Source organism: Lepisma saccharinum, chromosome 30 (genome assembly GCF_977018435.1).
Source record: "Lepisma saccharinum chromosome 30, izLepSacc3.1, whole genome shotgun sequence".
Lineage (NCBI taxonomy): Eukaryota > Metazoa > Arthropoda > Insecta > Zygentoma > Lepismatidae > Lepisma > Lepisma saccharinum.
This window is the reverse complement of record NC_139258.1, coordinates 19684473-19707799: the sequence shown is the minus strand read 5'-3', so window position 1 is coordinate 19707799 and position 23327 is coordinate 19684473. Positions and strand designations below refer to the sequence as shown.

Below are 23327 nucleotides of genomic sequence, written 5' to 3'. Positions count from 1 at the left end.
CGGCTCGTTCATCAGCGAAAAACCACACATTAATATAGCAGTCCATTATGTCAGTTTGTGCGATTTACTGTGATGCGTCTTTATGGCTTAATATAACCACAGTAGTGTTTTGTCGTTGAGCGGCACGGATATCAGAAAAGCATAAATCACGTCTCAACTGTCGCCAGTCATTTTTAGGCTTTTGTTGGCATTGACGCGTATCATGAAGCAACTAAAGTATCATTGTTATAAGCCCTTATCTTCCATTATTTTCTAAATGACGATGTGACCAAGGATAGTGCAAATAATACAGTACACTGACGAGTATCATATTGGAGATATAACAATTTTTTATTGAATATTTTCATAACCTAGTGGTAGAAGACCTGTAGGAAGCCCAAGACGAAGATGGAGGGATAGCGTTGAGATGGACCTAAAGGAAATCGGTAAGGATGGAAAAGATTGGATTGATCTTGCCCAGGATAGGGACAGATGGGAGGCTTGTGTTGCTGCTGCCATAAACCTTCGGGTTTAAGATGTGTAGAGAGTTAGGAACTAAGTTGTGAGAATGTATTAGACATATAATCATAAAACATTTTGTTTTGTTCCAAGCCGGAATAATTATTGCTTCCTGTACTATATTCAATGTTATTTGGTATATCCGTAACTTTAAAAGCAATACCATATTCCGTAATTAAACTTACCAATATGCTAGGTATTTTAATCTACAAAAAGCTCTAACTTTGCGTAAGTTTTTTGCTGACCAAGGATACACAGGTAAATTACAAAACCGCTGATATTGGAAACGGGGTGTTTATTAACAATCGCCAAGAAACTAGTTGATACAGGATTCAAGGTTATTCCTAAACGTTGGATTGTTGAAAGAACGTTTGCTTGGCTCTTTGTTAAGCGCGGGGACTTTAATTAATTAATACAAATGAAATATAACAGGAGGCAAATTATTGGATGAGCTCGAGCTCCACACGCCCATTTAAGGTGGAGCTACTGCATGTAAGTATATAGTTATGTAGGATTACTTCTACGATCACGCCTGATGTGAAGAAGAGCTGCAATTAGCCTCATAACGTTTCATTATAGCGCACGGTTTTAGAAAGAATTTTAGAGTAAAGACTGCTTTGTTCTTTTACAAGAAACGAGCAAACAAGTTAACCCGCTATAGAAGCAATGTTTGCAGGCGAGTACTAGAGAATAAACAAAGGAGATATATTCTAACAAATTTTAACTTATCCCATAATCCTAGAACAAACATTGCCAGCCCGTTACCTCCTCTACTCTTCTCTATGTTAGGATTCATACTGTAAAGTTATTCATCCCTAATTGAAAAAAGCGCGAGAGAGGCTAACACGCTCTGGACCAATTGCAGCACGGGTATTGTCCGACGCCTCCACAGTGAAGACGAGAGGTAGTGTGTTAGGCTCGCATATGTGACCCAGTGCGGGTCGATTCCATATACAGTAAAACCTCGTTAATACGGACCACGAAGCCGGACTTCGCTTAATCCGGACAGGCAAAAACAAAAAAAAAAAAGCATAATGCAAGGTTTTAAATGTGGCTAGAAGTCAATAAGAGAACTCCCCAAAGAAAAGGCAGTCAACCACTGATGAAATTCTGCTTGCCACAGACTTTATACTGTACTGTATAGTGTATTTAGGCCTATGCCCTTTAAATACACCATAGTAAACGAGTTTTGTTGCTATGAACGGAGTTTTAATGCACTTTCTACTGTTCTTTTAGTTTATTTCAGTTAATCCGGATTTCGTTAAACCTGTCAACTTATCTCCTCCCATTAGTCCGGATTAACGAGGTTTTACTGTACTCCCACGGCCTCATACTCCCCGATAGCGCAGTGGTAGCGTCGTCGCCTTGTAATCAAGGGCTCCCGGGTTCGATACCCGGTGGAGGCTCATAGTGGTTCGGATCCCACTTTAAACTGTAGGTCCTGTCTTGATTAGCCTTACTGTGCATAAAGTGGACTTAAAACACCAACTCAATCAATCAATCATTTCTCGTTTCTCATTCAGGACAAACACAAACATCCATTTCTTACTCTGAATTCGAACCCGGGATCCCTGGCGTCGTAGCGCGCTGTGCTAACCACACGGACAAGGAGATTGACGAGTTGTATCGTACCCAAGCTATTGGTTAAGAAGGGACAAGTCTCCTGTGCAACGTCCACCCACGCAGAGCTCAGCACCACTGCGCAGGAGTACTGGTACTGGCTGCGTTCAACACGCTAGACACTGCAGTTGGGTGCTCGGCAAAAGTTTACCCATATGTGCTGATTCAGTCGTAGTACAAAGACTCAGAAATATATCAGGGCTTGCTGGGTGTAAAGAAAGATTAAACCAGGTTTATGTATATATATATCTATAAAGTTTATTATAATCAGAACACAAAGATGTCCTTTAGCACACGAGTCTTTACCTGTATCCCTTACGTGCTTTGACCTGTACCACCTTTAGACTCGAAGAGAAAAAGGGGGGGGGGACAGGGAACATCCAATTCATTCCTCGCAGTGAGGCGCCAATGGGGAGTATGGGGATCTAATTTTATTTAGTGCCTGGTCGCCGCAGTCGTCACGGGTTCCTCTGAAATAGAGAGTAGGTTGTGCGCAGTACCCACAACCACAGCCGGGAATTGGCCGAAACCAATCGGTACTCCGAATAACGGGCGCTGGGTAAAAGGATCAAAGGATTGCCGCTACACTCCCCCCCCCCCCCTACATTAGCGGGGAATTGGTGAGCCCACCCGTGTCTCCTATGCAGGGACGGCAGGTTAAAAAGGAATGGTCCGGGGTGCTCCCAGACTAGCCGGGCAGGTAGAACCTGAGCACCTATCAGCCGAAGCGATCGCACCAGGTAGGTAGGTTGCAGCTAGGCTCTTCTTCTTCTTTCCGCTTTCTCCTTCCTTTCTTCCTTCTGGAATGGCTTCTATTCTTCATGCTAGGGGGCCGATTAACCCTGGAAGTTTGCCCGTTGACTTCAGGGAGCCAACTGAACTCCGGACCTCGCTGCGCTGGCTTTATACTCGCGGGGGCGGCGCATTGGTGGTGAAAATTTTAACTACAAGTACGCGTAGCTAACTCATTTTTTTTTTTTACATATTGCAACCTTCTTACTGAGAAACATCCAAGAAGTGACATTAAGAAGTGGGATGGGACCATGATGCGTTCACTGGTTTCAGTTACTAAACCTACGGGGATCGTTACTGTGAACGCTTTAGGGGTCAGATGGTAGAGCTAGGTTACGTTTATGGTCCCCATACAATCTCACTGACAGGCTTCTGGCAGGGAGTGGAATGATGTCAAGGGATGTAGACGACGTACATCTTACCTCTCGGCCAAGCGGTTGAGTGTGGACGTCAGGCGACAGAGCACGGAGTCCTGAGTTCGACGGCCCACGGTCTTCTTGCCCGTGGCTGGCGACGAAGCACACGTTGGTCTTGGAGTATCGGCCTTAGAAAAGGCGCCGGGACGATGGTCTGACCGACGGCTACAAGTTGCAGGCCATGGTGCCGAAGATAGTCAACACGCGAATGTACTGCGGTTGCCTTAGGCGAAAGCTTCGTCTCGGTTTCCCGAGCCGGGCTGAGACCTGGAAGGTGTCGAGGTCTTCGCCTGGGTTTCTTCTGAAGGTCCTTGAATTCTGAGACTTGACTGAGCCGACTAAGCCCTCTGAGCCCTCTGACCGACTGATACTTCTGAGACTCGAATTCTGGTGCTTAGGTCTTTTAAGCTGCTGGCAAATACTTCCTAGCTGTTTGGACAGCACTTCCGTATTTGCCAGCCGATGGCGGGCTTGAACCCGGTAGTATCGAAGAATGCCGTGTCTCCTGACGTCATGTGTTTCCGCTATTTGTGGAATGCCATGTTGTGTTGTAAATTGTCGCTTGACCGAGCACTGATGTCTGGCGAGAGATTTTACCTTTTTTACAGAGTCTCCCTTGAATCGTTCCACATTCCCCTGCTCGTAGAGTATCCACAGGCTTGTGGTTACCCATCACCTTGAGAAAGATTATATGAGGTTAGTTTATTTGACCCAAAAAAAAAATTACATAATATTGTGAGGTAAGGTTCCCGTTGACCGATGGATTACATAATTGATTATACCTTCACCTGTTGATATGCACACAAGAAATTCTTGCTTACGTTGCAGTGTTCATGCATTCTTTTGTACATAAGCAAGAAAATAGATATACACCCAAGAAATTCGTTTTTTTTTTGTTTTTTTTTGATATTGCAGTGTCCATGTACTAGTAGTGTTCCTGACCTTGTGGCACTGATAATACTTGTGTTGTTGTTTTTGTTGTATTTACCTTATTATTAATACCCTAATCCATGAATAAAATATTTTTTTACATAAGTTTTGCAGTATTATGTGTTTAGAATACTGTCAATTGTTTAAACTGCATGTCGTGAGGTGGAAGTCGTTAAACTTAAAATAATTGTTTAGAGCTTAATTGCATAACGACTTGTGATTTTTCGTTTCTTTTGTTGTGTGCACACTGTGAATCGAAGCACTTATACACTGTTTGTTTTGAAGCACTTTTATACAGTTTGTTTTGAGCACTTAAGTGTGTCGCCAAGGGTGACGACACGTAGCTCCGTTTCGATGCACTGATTGAAACACAGCGTGGCGGGGGAGGTTAGAGTCCTGGCGTCGAAGCTGTTGGTACTCCTCTGGGCTGCTTCTGGATGGAATGACGTCTGTCCCTTAGCCGAGAGTTGGGGTGATTATAGAAGGAGGGTGTGGGAAATATATTCTTGCGAGTAGATAGACTGTGGGGGAGGGGTGCGTTTCACTTTGAGGGTTTGAATTTGTGGAGCTACTGATGGGATTGGGGGAGCTTGATTTGTGGGGACTGCCATAGAGATTGTTTGGGGCGGAGGGGGAGGTCGTACTAATGGGCGAGATAACGACGGCAAAGGTGCACTTATAGTAGGAATTTCGTAGTCGTTAACCTTTCGAATGGGTTTTCTACAAGTTCTGATTTTGTAATACAAGTAGACGAGGATTATACTGAGCGTTAGAATAACGAATAAGGCAATGGATAAATATGACGCAACATGACTTGGGGATTGGAGGAGAACATGGGGTGAGAGAGCATTAGCGTTCTTGGGACATAAGAATAACGGAATCAAATGAAATATTTTATGCTGATATAATGTGAAGGTAGTTAGGCAGGCGAGCCATATGAATAGTATGATCGTTGGGAAATCTTTGTGTTGAAAAACCGTAAGATTGGGCGGAATGGTGACGACACGGAATTTTGTTATGTTGAGGTGGGGAATTTCAAGTGACCAATCGTGGTGGAACAACATGGTAGCATTGAATATAGGGGAAGTTTTATAAGTAACGTTAAGTTGAAAATCAAGGTTTTTTGTCCATGCAGCGGGTAGGATATGGATTGTGTGGTGAAGGATGGAATTGTCAAATCCACAGGGAAAAATGGGATGTATTCTTATGTCTTCTGATATTATAACGTCCACGTTGCATTTAACATGTAACAATATTGCTCCTGGGTGATCGTGAGATTCGAGATCTACTATCTCATACGTGCCGTTGGCGTGTAAATAAGTAATGTTGGGCGGGGGATTGATAATAGCAAATAAATTTAGATCTAACTGAATTATATCCGTGTTTGAGGACTCATGACATGTGTACGAACAGGCTCGTCTAGTTTGTTCTACTGTTTTTGCTTTTATTAATGTCGAGAAGCAGAAGTTTTGCCCGTCTTGTCTTCTGGTGTGAGAGGGCAGTAGGCACAACTTTTGCGTGTGAATCTGGCAGTTTTCTAACTCAGTTCCACTTATTGTTATGACGTTTTGATCTTGGTCAATCGCGACATAAGCAGGACTGTGCGATAGTAGACATGTCAGGTTCCTAAACGCGAATGGAATCGGTTGCACGTGTCAATATAAACTAAAACTGTGTGCATTCAGACAATACAATTGATATTAAGCCTCGCAGGACTCTTCAACGAATTTGAACAGTGCAAATGACAATAAATGATAACATTCACCGAATACAGCGACCACGCAGGGTCGAAGCTAATAAACGTAGAGGTGGATCCGTTAACGTTTTCAGAATAGAGCGACCACGCAGGGTCGAAGCTAATAAACGTAGAGGTGGATCCGTTAACACATTTAAACTAAAAGTGTACGCTTCGCAGGGACTTTTAGCATGCACTCTTTATCCAAACCTTCTTAACAAAATATAATATTGCGACCGCGCAGGGTCGTTAAATGTGGCGACCACGCAGGGTCGTTACACCTGTCATTCTTAGCATAGCAGGAAACAGAGAAAGGAATGCGGAATAAGCAATTAGGCAAACGTTAGGTTATTGACTTGAGAGCCGGGTATGGAATGAGCGTTGGAATCTAGAGGGAGCGAGATAGGAAAAATGGTGAGAGAGAATGAAAGTGGGGGCGATTATATTGGACAATGGTGCGTGAACAGAGTGAATTCTGACAGAGAGGTCAGACATGTGACAATCAAGAGGACAATCTATGGAAATAACCTTCATCTAATTTGTGAGGCAAGTAATATCCTTTTCTATTGTAGCCCAATATATATCGGTTGTCATGGAGAGTACAGAAATCCAATTATTTTGCCATTCCTTTGAATGTTACCTCTCGTATATATTACATTTAGGCCAAGCGATTGATAACCATCAGAAAGATGAATAACTACATCACCCAATACAATCTAAAGGTCTCTAGTTCGATCCCAACGCAGTATTAACATTGCGTTACGTGGTGGAAATGCGGAGTATACGTAACACTGTGGCGCCTGATGATAAATGAAGATTAGATGAAATTGTTGAAGGGACTCTCACGAAACAAGAATGCCACTCTACAATGTACTGTTGAAAGAACCATAACAGTGAAAAAAGAGGGAACAAGCAAAAACACTATTAAAAGGCATTGTAGGCAAAATATAGTCACTATAAAAATGCATTATGAGGCTCGAAACAACGTGAAACGAATGTAAAAGTTTAAGGCGATGTTTTAATACAAGGAAATAAAAAAAGGAAACTGACAAAAGAATGCAACTTAATGGTCACTTTTAAAAGTTACAATCCAGCCCCTGCTTTCTCGTCCTCATAAAACTGCATCATTGCTCTCTGAAACCGATCTCACTCCCTCCGAGTAGCTTTCAGTTAAGAAACGAATGCTCCGGGCAACAAGTCACATGACCCCTTATTTCTGGTCTTTTTAGCCAATGGGTGCGACGTTTTCTTTCCAAGTAGCTCCTCAATTACCTTGCAATGCATATCAAACTCTCGAGATGTCAATTCTCAAGGAAAGGAGAGATAGCCGAACATGCATGGAGTGAATCACATCGAATTCAGGGCCTCCCCGATGGCGCTGTGGTAGCGTCGTCGCCTTGTAATCAAGGGGTCCCGGGTTCGATACCCGGTGGAGGCACATAGTGGTTCTGATCGCACTTTAAACTGTAGGTCCAATACCGATTAGCCTTACTGTGCATAAAGTGGACTTAAGACACCAAATCAATCAATCAATCTAATTGAAAGCTAAGGGAAATAAATAAAGCAGCGTTCATAGCAATATGGTAAAAAACCCTATGAGTCATCCCAGTGTACGAGGGGTGAGTGAAAAGTTTTGAGCCTCACAGGGAAGGGGTGTTTGAGCTACAGTTTCACATTATGATTTCTCTACATAATCACATAATCTCTATAATCACCCCCTCAGATCAAGGCACTTATGTATGCATTCTGTGTTGCAATTGTTTACAGTTATCTGGTAGAATGATTTCTCCTGAGTCTCACACCACTGAATGACCGCCTTCGTCCGTGTGGAAGTGAATTCTTCATAGCAGGGAAAATATGAAAATCTAACGGGGCCAGGTCGGGGGAATAAGGTGGATGGGGAAGTGCGGTGAAGCCACGCTCGACCAAAGCAGCCTGTGCAGTGAGGCCTTGACGACAGAGGTACCGAATCACGGCCACTCTCTTCTCTGACACTTCATTCATTTACAACCTGACAAAAATATAGAAGAAAACATTTGAATTTCATAAAAGTTTGCACAGAGTGTGCTAAAACTCAAACCTTACATCCTCCAAAATTTTAACAACCTTCCATCTGAGGCTCAAAACTTCTCACTCTCCCCTCGTTGAATTTAAGCACATATGGTTCCCTCTCAAAAATTACAAATATTAGCATAAATGGAGCAAAAATTAGTATACTCTGTCCCGGCAATCTCTGCACCAAGCGAACGAAAACAAGTTCCTGCGCAAGTAATGACGCAAGTGACGGCTCCACTAATGAAGATGCGAAAGGGATCGGTATTGCGTGAAAGGAAGGGTGGACTGCAGTTACAGCCTTCGAGAAGCGTGTACTGCTTTGCTCTGGCCTCACCTGACTTTGCTCCCGAGTTAGTTGGGACATGGTATAGACAATTCTAGGGGCACCGTGAAGTTGGTTAGAGCAACAGATTTGCAGTAAAAATGAAAGGTCTGTCGTAGGCGCGATTCGCACCTCGAGAAAAAAAATCACCTGAAGACTAGAGAAATTTCATCTCTCGAACCTTAGTGTTAGAATAAGTATAGTTTAAACCACTAGACAAAGAATAATGTCAAATTAAAATTGCCTGCCGTTAGGAAAGATATATTATCTGGATGCCACACAACTATTTTAATATGCATATGTGGCACATTATACAAGGTAATGGTCAAAATTGAAAACGTTGACGTCACGATAAAAGAAGAACGTTTCAAAGAGAACGTATATTAAAGAATCAATACACAATGAGAGAGGGGAAGATAGTTAAGAGAGGTGAGAACCAGAGAGAAAGAAAAGACGAAAGAGAAGAGAAATACAGTAGCATAAGGCGAAGACGGAAGAGAAATCAACAAGCAAGACACAGAGAGATAGCGAAATAGAGAAGCGAGAGGGAAAGACAAAGGGGCATGGGGAGAGACAGAAAAACAGAGAGAGAAAGAAAAATAAAGTATGGAGTGAAAACTCAAAAAGAAAAGATCAAGTAGAGAAGAAGTAAGCACGAAAAAATAAGATGCTAAAACTGAGAAAAGATGATCGAAAGCTGGAAAGGAAATTCAAGTATAAGAAATGGAGTTACAAATCAAGAAAATAAGTGGAAACTTTTTCCTCATTCCAGAGGGAATCAGGCGATCCTGTGGCGACTGTGAGCACAAGCGCGTTCAACACAGTCATACGTACTATTAAGAGATGCGTTCTCCATAATAATAATAATAATTGGATATATATTTCCTGTTGCCAGATATTTTGGGTAATGTAGCTGCTGGAAAAATCACATCATCTGAAAGTGAACAGGTAAATAAATACAAAAACAAAAATCGAAATATGTGAAAATATGTACTTACCAGATCCCGATATGGGTGAGAATAGTCACTCTCTTCTACGAGGAACAACCTGAAAACAAGATAAAATTATTATCACAAATTTGCAAATTGGATAATTTATTTATTTATTATTACCTGCAACAGAGGTATATCCTCCAATTACAGAAGGCGTACATATTAATATTAATAATAATAAATAATAATTACAAAATTACAGAATTACAATACAACTTCAATTACGATGGATACATATGCAATCTATTCACAAATTGTATTCATTACAGAAGTATAAACATACAGAACAGTTTATAAGTAAAATAAAAATAATAATAATAATAGCCTAATCATATAATCTTGAGTATATTACGTATATTACTATGTATTAACATGTTATTATGTATTAACTATTGCATATTCGTACTTTCAAAAATTGTCTTTAATGTATTCTTGTAAGTCAAGAATGGCATTGAAAATCTATGGAATGATTATAAATCATAATTTCATTATACATGTCACAAATTCTATTAATCGGGCAGCTCTTAAATTTTTGTGTTTTTGGAATTTTTGGGATGAACATATTTCTACAACGTAAATTAGTCTTCCTTATATTAAACTGAACTTGTCCAAGAAATAAACTATTATCTAATATGCCGTTTACCGTTTTGTACAGGAACAATTGATCTAACAATTTTCGCCTATTGCTAAGGGTTTCGAAATTAAATTCCAGAAGGAGGTCTCTGTAGGGCGTTGTCATTTGTGGTGGTCTATTATATTTTTTAAAATATAAATATCTTAGAAACTTTTTATATCTTAGAAACTTTAAGTCAATAATTAAGTCAATTACAAAGAAAATTTGCAACTTCGTAAGTCAGGCTTGAGTAGTTTGCTTGCACTTCTGGAGGGCAGCAAGAACGTCGTGCAGTGTGAACTTTCCGACTGTACACTGTGCGTCAAGGACAGAAAACAGCAGAGCAGCTGTGGAGCTGCTAGCGTTGAGAGGTAACATATACTGTGGGGTAGACACCCTCCTTTTCCCGGGACCCCCACCTGTTTCTTTGCCACGATTGCAAAAAAAAAACAAATTTTGGCCTCCTTAAGTGCAAGATAGATGCTCAAAATTGACATAAGGCAATACGATAATGAACCGTTGGAGATTTTTCTCTGAAAAACTAACCACGATATATCCTTTTTTATATACGCGTAATACTATCTGATTGCCCAGCATTGCGCGAATATTTATTGATCTCAATCTTCTATTAGACAGGAAAATAATGAATTCTAACTATAGTGTAAAATGAACTTGGAATTGAACGGCATTGGGAGTGTCACTATTCATCTTAGCAGCCCCGAAAAGTATGGATTCCACACTTATATCGGTCGTTTTCGATTATTTTTACATGCCACCCCCTTCCCACCTCTAGGGGGTGCCAGTGGTGTCTTACCCCCACAGGATTTCTTTCCAGATTGTAAGTCATATGTGTACGAAGTTAGGTTGAAATTGCTCCAGGCGTTCGAGAGTTATGCCGGAACAAACATACATACATAAACACATACATCCATTTTTATATCTCTTTGGCAACAGTTAACAAAGAGAAGGGTCATTGTACGTACACTTGCACGGGATTGGACAGTAGCTGTGGTAGCACGTGTACCAGTTCGAAATCGCATCCAAGAAAAAATGAGGAAAACCTGTGGAAAGGGGGAGAAAGGATTACTCCCAAAGGAGCAATTCCTTTCTTCCCCAGTAAAATAACCAACGCCACTCTTCTGAAACGAAAATACCCTTAGCAAGCTTCTACAACGCTTAGAGACTTCATTTGGAGGTCAATTATGAGGCATAAGCAAGAAAGTCGTGCTCATTAAAAAGCTTCGAAACTGCGCAACGTCGACACTCGAAAACATTATCTTGGCAACTGTAGCAAGGCGTAAGGCATTGATTTCCGCATTTAAGACTCTTATGTCCTTAATGAACCCTGCAGACCTAAAATACTGTTAATAATCGCAGGTGCTTCCATTGTCGGCAGTTAGGCCACCTTGCGAAGCACTGCGCACAGCAAAAGTAATGGTTAATGGGGCCGTTGCTAGAGTCGTTTGGCGGTGAGCCTGTTGTTTCCAGGTTGTGCACCATTACGGACTACGGCAGCAAGGTAAACACGCAATTGCCAGGTATTAGTGTCCGATTACAGCCAATCGAAGAGCGTCTGATGGTTGAACGGGTTTGTATTGGCAGAAAATAATCTCTCCCTTATTCTGATAATGAAGCACTACTACAGTGTTTCTTTGTCCTTAAAGTCGGCGTTGGTAGCGTAGTGGTTAATATAACGCATGCGAAGACAGAGGTACTCTGTTAGAATTCCGGTTAAGATATATCTGTTGAATTGTGGTGGTCTCGAATAAATATGACGCAAAGTAGCTAACTTGGAATGTCCTGAGCAAAGAGAAAACGCTGTCTCCTTGTAAGCGATTGCGTCTAAACACCATGTTGTATAGATTTAGGGGATCGTAGATAGGCTATGTGAGAGCCTCGTATTCGACGTTTATAGGCTGTGAGAGGTGTATCGTAATAGGGGTGATATAGCTCTGAAGAGCAACGTCAACACTCAACCAAGCAAGGGGCTTAGGGGTTAGCGATTTCTTTAATTTGAAGTTGAGAAATAGGCTGTTTTCTGCGTGGACCGCACAGCAACGGAACGGGCCAAGACAGCAACGGAACGAGCAGACTTGTGATTCGTGCTTCGAAAAACGTACTCTACCCATCACGCTTAGCTTTCCTTGCATATATTCTTGTAGGGGAAGGACGAATCTTGCTTTCTAACAAAAGTTGAAACTTTTATTCTAGAACTTACATTTTTATTCAATTTTAAAAAATCGTGTAAATTTAGCATTTTCGCTGAATTTCAAATCGAGAATCATACTTTCCCGTGACTTGAACACTCAACCTACTGGTTAAGTTACCGTCAGTTTATCTTTCAAGGTCCATGCCCTATCACCCTGGCTTAGGGGTTAGCGATATCTTTAATTTGAAGTTGAGAAATAGGCTGTTTTCTGCGTGGACCACACAGCAAGGGAACGGGGCAAGACAGCAACGGAACGAGCGGACTTGTGATTCGTGCTTCGAAATAAGAAATAAGAACGACACTTACGATTAAATTTAAACACTTCAATTGACTGGTCTGGCATGGCTGTGAGAGAATGATAGACAAGGATATAGGAACGTTCGTTACCTGTAGAACTCGATGTAGATGAACACTGATGAAACACTCGCTGTAACTTCTTTAGCACCGATCGATAATCCGACTTTAAGTCGGATAAAACAACTATTTACGCCATAACCTTCTTAGTACAACTGATTGTATAAGGTATTCAAAACGTTACGCAACCTTATGGGAAAACATTTCTTATTCCATTGTTTACATTAAGTGCTGGAAGTGACTGCCGTTTTGTTCTTCACACAAGTGGACACGACGAACCATGTTCTTGAAAACCCTTTTCAATGTTATCTGTGAGATGTTCCCAACACAGCTACGAATATTGTCTTTCAATTCCGGAATACTGTGCAGATCAGTAACGTAGACGGAGTCCTTAAGATAACCCCACAAGAAGAAGTCTGGAGGCATAAATCTGGAGATCGCGGTGGCCATAACCCCACTGAGATCAGTCGTCCTGGAAAACACTCTTCCAAGTAACGCATTGTGTTCCCAGCTGTGTGGGCTGTGACATTGTCCTGTTGAAATCATGTGCATTCCAACTTATCAGCTGACAACGTGTTAACAAATTATCTAACCATTGTTACATATCGTTCAGAGACTACGTGATATGGCACACCAAACGCAACTTTTCTTCTGTTACAACCTTGAAGCATTAACAAACCCCGAAGATTGCCTCCACCCGTATACCAGGACGTCATTAAATAAGTGTAGTGGACGCATAAGAGCAACTCCTCCATCAAGCGGTTGTACGACAAGTTCCTGAACAGCCCCGGTTTACAAACATATATTACAATAAGTAACTGAGCACCTATAATGAAACAAGAACAATTCACAAGATTTCTCATAAGGTTGCGTCACTTTTTGAACACGCTGTATAATTCCGAGGCTACGACTGTGTACGCGATACGAGCTACACTGCCCTCCAGAAATTAAGCAACAACAAGAAAATGTGAGGTAAAAGAGAAAACAGTTGGAGAAAAGAGAAGAAGAGTGGTGGGCACGCTGAAAGAAAGCAACGAATGCATTAGGGAAAACAGGTGAGTCATTAAGTGCGATCATCGTGCCCTCGCACGGATTTCTGGCGTACCAGGTATTGGAGTTCGAAAACACGCGTGCACGGAAGAGGTGTGTGTCTCTATCTGGAGAGTGCAGAGGTGAGTCAAGTGCGCGGAAAGGGTCGAATATGGCAACCAGGCATCATTTGGCTGATGAATTACTGTGGCGTGCCATCAGTAGACTAGAAGCAGGGCAGCGTCAGGTCGAAGTGGCCAGGTGGCTCAATGTCGATCGTTCAGTTGTCAGCAGGTTATGGAACAAGTTCCAGAAAACTCAAAATGCATCGTGGAGTTTCAGTGGAGGTCGACCGCGTGTGACATCGGTCAGGGATGACCGATATATCTGTTTGACAAGTCGGTGTAACAGGTCCGCAACAACTACCCAAGTGCGTGCAGCGGCTATTGCTGCCACAGGACGGCCTATGTCAACGAGTACAGTAGGCAGATGGCTACACGAGGGTGGGTTGTATGCCAGGAGACCAGTGTTGTGTATACCACTCACCCAGCGTCAGAAAACAGCCTTCTTACGTTGGGCACGAGAACATGTGAAGTGGACACTGGACCAGTGGTGGTCCGTTCTCTTCACTGATGAGTCCAGGTTCTCACTGGACAGTGATTTGCAACGCCGATTGGTCTGGAGAGAGGCAGGAACTCGTTACGATCCCTCCAATATTCTTGAAAGGGACAGATATGGTGGTGGAGGTGTGCTTGTATGGGGTGGCATTTCTATTGGTGGACGTACTGACCTCTATATCCTCCCACGTGGCACCATGACAGGTCAGCGCTATAGGGATGAGGTCCTTGCACGTTATGTGGAACCCTTCGCACGAGAACGAGGTCCAGGCTTCATTCTGCAGGATGATAATGCCCGTCCCCATAGGGCAGGACTAGTCGATCGGTTCTTGGACGAACACCATATTCAACGCATGGTGTGGCCATCCCGTTCCCCGGACCTTAACCCCATTGAACACATGCGGGATGTTCTGGGGAGACGTCTCGCTGGCCTTGTGCCCCTTCCACAAACACTCCAAGACCTTCAACTGTCTCTCTCCTAACAATGGACCCTCATACCCAATGAGTTGGTGGACAACCTTATTGGCAGCATGCAGCGGCGTTGTGAGGCGTGCATTGCTGCACGCGGTGATCATATCCCTTATTAGTGTCAGACAACGGTCACTTTCCGTCTCCAACGTTTACCACCTGTAAGGCTCCATGCGTACATTTCACTTCTTTTGCCCACGAGTGTACCTTGTTTTGTGTTTCTTCTGTTCTGTAAGGCGTGGGACACTTGTTTCTTTCGTTACAAATAAAATATGTACACCCTCCGGCCTTGTGTTTGATTCTATTGGATGATCACCATTTGTTGCTTAATTTATGGAGAGCAGTGTATTTAACTGATATTCGAACTTTTTGATCGGTAAATCCGCTGGCTCAGAGCGTCCCTTGCCAACGGCGATTTCTGAGCATAAACGTTGATTTAGCGATTTTCATATTCTGCCGGCCCAATCCAATGTCAGCGGAGTTTTTCCAACTCCGCTGAAGGTCGCTGGCGTGATTTGCTTTTAAGCTCTTTTCCAACGCTACAACGGGACCCATTTTTATAACATGATTAGCATATTTATTTATGACGTCCTGGGTTCGAGTTACGCCTACTAAATTACTACTAATACTACGTTTTATTTTAAAAAAATACAAACATCACAACAAGGTGTACATTGGTAATGCAAATGACAATCAATGAGTATTGCTAACAGAATTACAGAAACTCTCGCAATGAAAACGAAATAAGCAAAAATATATTTATGCTACACCCTGTAGATTGATTGACTTTTTATATTATGGATACGTCAGCACATACACTATCACAGAATACGTGAGAGCCTCTTAAGAGTAGTACAGGGTGAGCCACAAGTACCATTACCCCCTATGTATTTTGCGACAGGGGAAGGTTATGGATCTGAAGTAAGTAGAGTAAGATAAGAGACGTTACAGACAACAATATAGTCAAGAATGTCTGTGTGGACAACATCCTTTTCATAACAGAGAATTATGCGCCTCCAGGTACGGTGTGAAATTCTACGCAGCGTGGTGCTAGTGATGGTGGCAAATGCATGCCGAACGGCTTCTATAAGTTCGTTAGTTGTGTGGTAACGCGTGACGGCAACTTGCTGTTTGATATAACCCCACAATGCAGTTACGAAACACTTCATTAAGATATTTTCGCACTGCAATCGAATAATGGGCTGGTGCTCCATCTTGCTGAAACCAGACACGATCGATAAGTCATTTGGCTTGAAGTTGAAGTTACCACAGTTACCACAGCACAGACTCACATACCTACGGGGTAATGGTACTTTTATGTCACCCTGTACAAACCTAAGGGCAGGGCCTTAACAAGAAAATATAAATGGTAAACTCTTCCTAAATCTAATATATAAAAATGGATGTATGTGGCTGTGTGTGCGTGTGTATGTTTGTTCCTGCATAACTCTCGAACGTCTAGAGCCATTTCAACCAAACTTGGAGCGCGTATCACTTGCAACCTGGAAAGAAATACTGTGGGGGTAAGAACACCCCTGGTACCCCGGGGGGAGGGGAGGGAAAGGGGTGACATGTAAAAATAATAAAAAACGACCGATGTTAGTGTGGAATCCATTGTTTTCGGGGTCATTAAGATGAATAGTGACGCCCCCTCCCCATGCCGTTCAACTCCAAGACACCCATGGCACCCCTAGGGGTAGGGGTGGAAAGGGGGTGTCATGTAAAAATAAGCGAAAACGACCGATATTAGTGTGGAATCCATAGTTTTCGAGGTAGTTAAGATGAATAATGACACTGCCAATGTCGTTCAACTTCAAGACACCTTTCGTACCCCTAGTGGTGGGGGTGGGAAGGTGGCGACATGTAAAAATAATCGAAATGGACCGACATTAGTGTGGAATCCATAGTTTTCGGGGTCGCTAATCAATTGATAAAACTAATCCTGTCATAGACTATTAAAAACAACTTAAACCAAACTATCTACAAGAAATAAAATCTTTAGACCGTAGATAAAAGCTGAGGCTGTAAAGGGGCACTCAGCACATATAAGGAAACGCAGAATCACACCATCATGATACGTGGATCATCGCCGCGAGTGGAGGCACCAGGGCCTTGTTGGCCTCCAAGGCAGCTTACAGGGGTGTATTACGGGGAAATAAGATTATTTACTTGGTTTACTTTCCTTCGTATTTCTGCCACTTGTGACTAATCGGGAACTTGAGGATGAATATATGATAAAATTGACGAACGGACACTCTCGAAGCCCATTTCGGTATTCGGACCCGCAACCTTTGGTGTTGTAGCCCGTTGTGATTAAGCGAGGTTTGGATGCTTTGTCAGAAGGCCCGTACACACTTCCCTTTGTATCGCCCGGTTAGGTGATCTAGTGCGATAAGTAGTCTACTTCCGTACTTGCCACTTTGCTCGGAATGGGTGTTATATGGGAGTGCCCCTTCATAAATTACATCTAATAATCACTCGTCCACATCGTCGCCAAAAGTAACAGAAAAGGGACGTTAAATAACAAAAATGCAAAATACATTCATTACATAGTAGTGCGGATCGCCTTACTGTGCATATTTTTGACTTAAATCAGCCATTCTGCCACTACATAGCAAATCTGTCTCTCTTACCCGTTCTATCTTATTTGGTTTAAATCGTACAGCGTGTAACAAAAGTCCGGGAACACTTTAAAAAAAATATTGTAGCCAAACGAGTAGCATTACAAAGTGACAAAGTACATCATTTCAAAGAGTAAAGTTGTAAGTTTTTTTTTCTCATTGCAGGTGTTACGTGTAGTTCCATATATCGTCGTTAGGTGGTGTCATAATCCAGATGGCGCTTTCTGGAGCTGAGAAGGCTTTCTGCGTGCTAGAATTTGACTAAACAAAGAGAGCAACGGATGTCCAACGAAAATTTAGGATGAAGTACGGGAAAGCAGCACCAACCAGGAAGGCAATCTACAATTGACATGTAAAGTTTGTTGAAACTGGGTGTTTGTGTGTCAAGAAGAGAAGTGGAAGGCCAGGTGTGCGTGAAAATGACATTGAGCGAGTGAGAGAAGCCTTCACAAGGAGTCCGAGAAAATCTATACGCAGAGCTTCACGTGAGTTGGAAATGTCAAAAGTGACTGTATGGCGTGTTTTGCGTAAATAATTAAACATGAAACCGTACAGACTACAAAAGTTATATCCTAAATACAAAGACCAGCTCCGGAAAGCGCCATCTTCATTATGACACCACTTAGCGACGATATATGGAACTACACTACACGTAACACCTGCAATGAGAAAAAACTTACAACTTTACTCTTTGAAATGATGTACTTTGTCACTTTGTAATGCTACTCGTTTGGCTACAATAATTTTCTTAAAGTGTTCCCGGACTTTTGTTACACGCTGTACTATTTTCCCCTGCATGGTTGAATGTTATCGTTACTGGGTAAATTTATGTGGTTGTATCCTATTTCTTGGTCAGCCCCGTATAATAATAACTGCAGCATGTAACAGATGTTACTATGCATTACATAAGCAACTGAAGTCATCATTAATATCACGCAAACTGAAGATATGGATCTATCAGACAATCATACGGCCAGCAGTACTTTATGGAGCAGAATGCTGTTGCATGACAGAAAGAGATTACAGTGTACTAAACACCTGTAATGAAGAATGGAGAATGGCGAATAAAAAAAAAGGTAAAGTGTTCCCCTGTGCATAGCACCACGCCATGAAGGCATATAGGGGGTGTGGGGGTAACGCCCCACACTTTCTTGATCCGGTCGTGAGTGGGGGTGATGTGAATGGCGAATAGGAATAAATTTAGAACTCATACTGAAACAAAAATAAGACGATTAAAGTGGCTCGGACACGTGGAAAGAATAGAGGAGAGCAGATAGGCGAAAAAAGTTTTCTGCGGAAAACCAGGAGGTAGAAGAATGAAGGGGCTACCCAGGAAGAGGTGGCTGGAGGATGCAGAGGCAGATCAAAGGCATCTAGGATTGAGGCGATGGAGACAGAAGGCTGCAAACAGAGAAGAATGGACTAAGGTTATTATGGAGGCCAATGCCCTTCAAGGTCTGTAGCTTCATAAGGTAAGTAAGAATAATAATTTAAATAAATAATACAATGTGCAGTATATGCTCGGTACAAAAAAAATTAAAATTATTCAACTCTGCTTGAAAAAATTTACATCGTTCTAAAACTATGTATTACACATTATTGTTAGTAAAATTTACAAAATATTTAGTCCATGCCTTTAAAAAAAATAATTCAATGGCGCTCTCTGTAAATGCGCCCTTGGTCGTGTCAATAAGTAAATTTGACAAAGAAATAACATGATTCTATTTCTAGGCAAGAAGCAACTTGCAAACAGTCTAAATAATATCTGCTCAGGGATATCATCGTCAAAAGTATTCGCAATTACATTATCAGCATGTGTAGCTTTATACAAGAAACTGAACCACAGCGGTACAAAGGTTACCAGGGAAACAATGTTTTTAGCGAATGTCAAAGCGAGTGGATATCAACTGTTAAAGGAAGAAATTCCTGACTGCAAAGTTGAGAGACTTACAAAGGACAGAGAGAGCTCTTTTGACAAGAAACGATTGTGAATACTCACGTCCCACCCACACACATAACAGTTTTTAATGTTGGACTGGGCCAACAAGCTTTATTTACACAACTCCCAGCCTTTATGTACTTCCGACTGGGAAGATGTTACTCAGTTCCACATAGCGCTCTTCTGTGTTTACTCAGCTTTCCATATTCACCAGCAATGCACACTCAAGCTTCTGTTCGAAGATAAATATAAAGATTTATCAGGAAATAACTCCCTTGCGAGTCTATTGGCAAAGTTTCGATTCTCTGAACAACTCACAGCATTGCCAGCAAATACAGTTTCATCGATTGTGAGATCTTTCCGATTTGGGTCTCGCTTATCGCACAAGCCTCAACCAACTTCTCAGCAATTTTGCTTTCTCTGCAATTTTTCGGGACTTGATCAAAAAGAGAATTGAACTTAACAAACCTAACCTAATAAAGAAGGCATTTAGATTAACAATGCATTTCGGCAGAAGTCAGAAGGCGAAGAGGTTGGTTGAGGTTTGTGCGATGAGTGAGATCCTTTCAATTTACATACAAGTGTGTGGGTGTGTAGAAGGCGTTGTACGTAACCGTTTATCAGAAGAATCAATGTTTCAGAAATATAGAGTTCTGAAATGCGAATGGTGGAATTCTTTTAGTGCATTGCTTGAAGTTATGCCTTACGTTATTACAACCTCATCTCGAGGGCGTTGGAGGCAGTTGCCCCCACTTTTCATCACTTTTCCCCTGCACTATTCTAAACCTTATCTACAAAAGGAAATATACTGTCTCCCCCCCCCCCGGTTTTGGAACCCAATCGCCGCCACTGTACATGTCGTTCAAAATGTACTTAATAGCCCAGTCTATACTCTATCTCGCACATAACGGTAAAGAGGGGGAGAAAGCTAGTGGGCGGAGCGAGGCAGTACACGCTGCTTCAAAAGGCTCGTAGATGCAGTCGTCTTTCCCCTCCACGCAATTCCGTTCGCTCGCGCTTGTTCATGGTCAAGCCCTCTGGAGTCACGACTTGCTCAGACACTTGCTTTCGTTCGTTCGCTCCAGTGATTTCCGGGACAGAGTATATTTTGCTGCATATTTTGATATTATTAGGTATTGAAAACCATGAACTATTTCACATTGATTATGGTGATTGCCAATGCTCTGTCAGTAAGGAGTCTGGCTGCAACGGGTGACCAGGACGAATTTCAGGTGGGAATTTCTCTAATAATTCTCTGGAGCAGCTCTGAGGTCCACCCAGTTTCTAATATATGGGTACATTTTTGGGGTAGAAAGCGGCAGGAGCGTGGCTCTAATCACTTCACGTTCACAAACGACCATACGCCTTCACTAGAAGTGTAAAGTATAGTGTGGCCTTACTTTGTCGTACTACTGCTGGTGTAACGGGAAAATAACTTGTAGTAGGCTTACCATATTTTTTTGGGTCCAACCCAGGACATATTCGTGATCAACTCGTTACTGCTGAATTTCAGTTTTTTTTACAAAAATAAATAAAAAATAAATTGATATTACACCTGTGTATTTTATGTTTCTAATTGACTGAAGGAAGCCATGGATTCGTATCAATCCCTAAGATTATATGTTTATTTTATAAAGCCTCTCTGAATGCTTCACGTTGACCAGGGCATTCACTTGTTTTTCTCAGTTGTCTCAGCCTCTGAGGCATGTAAACAATGCACTGTGTTGTGCTATGCAAACCTCCTGAGCTATCCAGGAAACAGGTAGTTTCTTCTGCCTATGGAGTCGGCGGTTTCCATATTGGCAATTAAAAACACGATTCGGCATGGAGGAAGAGCTCCATGGCCTAGGGATATAGAGAGGAGACAAGCTGAGAGGTGAGGGGACTTTTGATTGGAATTGAGAAGGGAGAAGAGGTTAGGAGGGCAGTAGGGCAGAAGTGAGACGACGCTCTGGTCAACCGATAGAGAAGCCAACAGAGGACTTCGTATATTTTATTCATCGTAATTATCTTCATACATCAGATAGACAGGTAACTATCCTAACACCCAGCCATGATTCAGGTTCAAAGGTTCACAAAACCCAACGAGTGACCATTGTCTTTTCTGGTTGATTAATTCCTAAATCTTATTTGTACCTTTCGTATTGCCAAGCGTTAACTCGTCATGCCAATGACGAGTGCTCTCATTAGAGGATGAATGATGAATAACTTACATCACCCAGCAATTAATTGCACAATGACTGGTTCAGATCCCATCATTCTTTAGAATGATACGGATTTGAGGCATAAACAAAGAGCTGTGATTGAGTTCTTGGCAAAAGAGGGTTGCTCCCCTGTAGAAATTCATAGGAGGTTAACAAATGTCTATGGGGACACTGTAGTGGACGTGAGCAATGTTAGATGTTGGGTGAAGAGGTTCAACAAAGGATATTGCAAGTAAAACGGCGCAGCGGACGTCAATCAACATCAATGACAGAGGACAAGAAACGCCGGGCAGATGAATTGATTCGTCAGAATCGGCGCATCACAATCGAGGAGTTGGCAGCCGTATTTAACGTGTCTTATAGATCTTCTCAGGCCTTAGTCTGTGACTTAGGATACCACAAAGTGTGTGCTAAGTGGGTTCCCAAAGAACTGACCGCAGACATGCGCACTAGGCGTGAGGAAGTGTCGCAAAAGCTCCTGGCCGCGTTTGAAGCACATCAGAACGACTATTTCAAAGATTGGGCATTGGAGGTGAAACATGGGCGTATATGTATGACCAAGAGAGTAAAGAGCAATCGCTGCAATGGCGCCATGTGGTTCTCCACGTCCCAAAAAATTCATGTCTTCAAGATAAACGCAGACAGTGATGGCATAGTGTAGACAACAAACTCCATAGTTTTGCCAACATGGATTTGACACTTGGGTTCAACGTTGGCGTAGATGTATTGAACTGAACGGTATTTATGTGGAACAGTAGGCATATGTAGAAGAGGCTTCAGGCTTCACTATGATGTATAGTTTATCTTCATTGATGCATTATTAAAGATCTTGGATGGCAGGAGGCATTACCCCGTAATACCATCATAAAATTTACAACATGAAAGTTCTGAATTAATTTTAACATTCAGCAGATGTTTAACAGTGGATACTAGAAGTCTACCTCTTTCTGCAGACTAAATATTCCCCATAATTGAAAATACTCTCTCAACTGGAGCAGATGTTCCAGGCAAAGACATAGCAAACTTCAATACCACCTCTTCCTTTATGTGCAAGAGAAGATACTCCATGACAGAGTGTACATTGCACACAGTTTCAAGAATTTGTATTGCTGCTGCAGGTTAACGTTAAATACACACCTTCTTTTGCCCATTGCCAAATGCAAAGCCATTGAAATAGTTATAATGATCAACGTGTAGACGAGTTACTGCACACGCTTGCAAGACCACCAAGACGCTCATGGAAGTACGGAAACGGAAGCGCTTGGAAGTCGATATCTCGAAGAAAGAAAAGGTATAATCGATCCTTATAATCGATCGATCCTTGCCGGTCATAAATTCTGGTCGTGACTATTCTACACCGGTAGCTATTTTCATGTTCAGATTCTCAAAACCCCGGGCATTTTGCAATCCCGGACAGCACTAAAAAACCAGGACTGTCCGGGGTAATCCTGGACTTATGGTAAGCTTAACTTGTAGCGATATTTTGAAGAGGGTAAATCTCCGAGTAAGAGTTTACCTTTTTTACAGCCAGATGGAAACAACAAGGCGTTATGTGCGTTGCCTAACTTTACGGAGGTGGTAGAAGTTGCCATTGAAAATACCATTGCCGTAGAGGTAGGCAACACACCTTCCAGGGAAACCAGTATTTTAGGATATAGGTTTCACATTTTTATTGCCTCTGACTGTACAGTAATTTTACGCCGATTTCGAAAGATAAATTTCTCAGGCTGGGGCAAAGATGCCGCAACTAATAAAGACATACGGTAGAGCTAAGCACTGAATAGTTAGAACAGATTGGAGCGTGCGCGATATGGAAAATGACCCGTGGGCAGTGACCACACGGCAGACTACTTTCTGGAGGAAATCCGGCGGTAGCCATTATATCAGTGAAGTGATTAACGACAGCTTACGAA

At 42.2% G+C, this 23327-nt stretch overlaps 1 protein-coding gene across 1 annotated transcript in view; it reads right to left on the bottom strand.

The window, feature by feature from the left end:
- Positions 1-23327, bottom strand: part of LOC145981994 (putative G-protein coupled receptor 139) — an 826163-nt gene that overhangs the window by 442137 nt on the left and 360699 nt on the right. The window contains exon 3 of the mRNA XM_083115523.1: positions 9367-9415. The gene's annotated coding sequence lies outside the window, so the exon portion shown is untranslated. The remainder of the gene's footprint in view (positions 1-9366; positions 9416-23327) is intronic.